The following is a 3,310-nucleotide window of genomic DNA, read 5'->3' as shown; positions in this document are numbered from 1 at the left end:
ACGATTACTGCTCTTTAGGCCTACTAGTATGACCCGTGCGATGCACGAACTAAAATTTAAAAACATATATTTAATGTTGTATTATTGCAAAGAATTAAAGTTGTTATATATATTTTACAATATAAGAAAGAATGAGGTTAATTAACAAATGTTATTGTTGTTCATTTAGTATTATAATGGCATTATGACCATAATCAATAAAATAACACACAATAATAAAGGTGGATAATGATATTTATAGCACAATATATAAACACATTATTGACTACAATTAAGATGATAATATTCCATTACATATTAAACTTAAAAATTCTTAAATATTTCCTTGTATACAACATTTGACGTTGAAGAACAATAATCTCCATTCTCATTAAGAATAACAACTTTAAGACCAATGGGGTTGTTCACTCTCGATAGCACCACATAAAGTTGACCATGAACAACAAACACGTTTCTTTAAAAATAGTCCAACGGTAGACAGACTTTGGCCATGACTTTTATTTATCATCATTGCATAAGACAACATGAGTTGAATTGTCTCATTTCAAACTTAAAAGGCAATCGAGGATCAGAAGGTGTCATTGATAATCTTGGAATCAAAACTCGAGGACCCATATAGTAATGACCAAAACTCGACTACCTGACATCACTTTATCTTCAACAATATGATTTCCCAATTTAGTAATGATCATTCTCATACCATTAATAGTACTAATGATAAAACTAATAATAATAATAATAATAATAATAATCATAATAATAATAATAATAAAGTGTAACCATAATAATAAAAATAAAATAATAATAATACTAATACTAATAACAAAAGCTAAAAATAAAAAGTATAATATTAAAAATAACAATAATAATAGTAATAATAACAACAATAATACTAATACTAACAACAAAAACTAAAAATAAAAAGTATAATATTAAAAATAACAATAATAATAATAATAATAATAATAACAACAACAACAAAAACAATAACAATAATAATAATAATAATAATAATAATAATAATAATAATATTGCTAATGGACTGAAGCCCATACATTCCCCCCAGCCCAAAATCTACCCACAGCCCATATATATAAACCCAGCCTACCCAAAATATTTATTTTTGTTTCTCATTTGTTTTGGTGGAAGAGGAGGGGTGAATGGGGGAATTTCAACAGCATACCAGACAATACTCCTACCATTGACACTTGTGATCATAATAGCAATAAAACTCAAGCACAAGTTGATGCCTATTCTTACATTCTAAATTCCTTATCCCAAATTAGCATAGGTGCATCACATGTCCTGTTCTAAGTGTGACCACAGCTGGCATGAGGGAATTGTGAAGTATAGGGTAGTGGTTCGTGAGATGGATAGTACATGTGATGCACCTTTGCTGATTTCGGATAAGGAATGCTATGATTTGGTTGGTGTTTCAGCTTCATCTCTTATAGAGAAGTATGCTGAGGTGAGATATGTCCTACTTACTAAACTATATGTACTTTTTTTTTTCTAATCTATTTTTTTAAAGAGACCTCATGGTTGGGTTCTACCTGAGTTGCAATCTATTAGTGGGAAAGCCTGTATTGTTTAGGATTTCAATGAAGAAATAAAGAGCAGATGAACATTCTGCTCTCTGCATTTGTGGTGTTAGGGGTGTGTAAGGATGTAGATGTTTCAAAATATTGTGGGAATATGGAACCTGAAGTGCATATCACAGATCAAAACCAGGAGGTTTAGATACTTACAGATTTATATTGTTTTTTTTTTAAAGTTGAATAACACTATGCCTATTATTCAATTATTGTTTTCTTATTTACAGGATTGGTTTCGCTGACTTTGAAATGGTTGGGTTTGATGAGGTGGTTTATCTGGAAGTGTTGGGAGCACACTAAAGAGGTCAGTAATGGATGAGTTCAATCAGTCTGAAGATCCTAAAAGAATTAAGACTTCAGTGATCAAGTTAGAAAAAATATGATGCTATCTCTAATTCTATGTTATCTTACTCTAATATAACTAGACTTTGTTCTACATACAAAGTATGTATTCTGTTTTGGGACTTTATGGACAATATATATGAATATTGTCTTTTGCTACTTTTTCTTTCCCTATTTCTATTTCCAATTTTTATCTATTCATGTTTCTATTTAAACAGTACTATGAGGTGGTTTTAGGGATACATACCATTTTCCTGTGATTATACTTGAGAATGCACATCTTCAATTCAGAACCTTATCTGCAATCAGAAAATTAAGTATTAATTGAGAATGTGATAACTGTAATTAATTTTCAAAAGCTTTTGTGCTATATGAAATTAAATTTACCTATTTAATCTTGCTTTGCATCTGGTATCAATTGTTGGATTAGAATCAGTTCTAGCACCAGTTTTATTTCTTCCTAAAAAAAGAGTGAAACTATCACTATGTGGCTAATTACAGAGTGAAACTATCACTATGTGGCTAATTATAATATAGTTTAATAAATGTTATGTATTCAAACGTAGAACTTATTAAATTACTAATTTCTATTAGTAAATCATTAAATAAAAAGAGTAATCAATAAAATAAATGTAGTTCTAATTAATAACTAAATTAACCTGGCATGAACTTATAAACTGGGAAAAAAATAATACAAGTCAAAGAACAATTTGTAAATAATGATCTCTACTCACAATGTTAGTATATGTTGTGATTTCAAACTTAATCATCTATGAAAATGTAATTGTGTAATTACAACTTATGAAGTTATTAATAAGTAATTTGATTGGGGATGAAATTATCAGTTAAGAATATATTAGAATACAAGGCAAATATGAATTCGTTCTAATGTAGTATTTCAGTATTACAAATTTGTGTGAATCTTTAATAGTGTGTATTTAACAAAAACTAGGACATATACTTTACTTTCAAAGTGAGGCATATGTGGAAAAAAAATTATAAACTTTTAAAAAATATATATAGAATTTAGATGGAAAAAATAGGACTATGTTAGATTTTGTTAATTCATGAATTTAGTTCAGAGAAGAGGTTGATCATACAAAATATTAACTAATTAACCAATATCACTACAAGAAAAATGCACATAGACAACACTAAAAAGACAACAGTTTTTGACAAAAGTGTTGTCTTTTGTATAAAAGACAACAGTTTAGGACAAAACCGTTGTCTTTGACGCAACACTTTTATCAAAGACAACGGTATTTACCGAACCGTTGTCTTTTGTGTGTTGTCTTTGTGCATTTTGTCAAAAGACAACACCGCAAAGACAACGGTTTTTTAAAACCGTTGTCTATGTGCATTTTTTTTAAAAT

At 28.6% G+C, this 3,310-nt stretch overlaps 2 long non-coding RNA genes across 3 annotated transcripts; one reads left to right on the top strand and one right to left on the bottom strand.

Moving 5' to 3' along the window:
- Nucleotides 1-203: 203 nt before the first annotated feature.
- Nucleotides 204-2,504, bottom strand: LOC116015323. Of its 2 annotated transcripts, XR_004097604.1 has the most exons (3): nucleotides 2,325-2,504; nucleotides 2,185-2,236; nucleotides 204-655 (listed from the first exon to the last, which is right to left on the bottom strand). It is a non-coding gene; the product is annotated as an uncharacterized LOC116015323 (long non-coding RNA). The 2 variants fall into 2 exon arrangements; XR_004097603.1 differs by lacking the exon at nucleotides 204-655 and having other exon boundaries at nucleotides 2,052-2,236; nucleotides 2,325-2,496.
- LOC116015322 lies at nucleotides 1,384-2,096 on the top strand. The gene is made up of 3 exons (XR_004097602.1): nucleotides 1,384-1,468; nucleotides 1,532-1,734; nucleotides 1,823-2,096. It is a non-coding gene; the product is annotated as an uncharacterized LOC116015322 (long non-coding RNA).
- Nucleotides 2,505-3,310: the final 806 nt, after the last annotated feature.

Source organism: Ipomoea triloba, chromosome 4 (assembly GCF_003576645.1).
Source record: "Ipomoea triloba cultivar NCNSP0323 chromosome 4, ASM357664v1".
NCBI lineage: Eukaryota > Viridiplantae > Streptophyta > Magnoliopsida > Solanales > Convolvulaceae > Ipomoea > Ipomoea triloba.
Note: the sequence above shows the minus strand (reverse complement) of the source record. Positions and strands in the feature narration are given on the sequence as shown.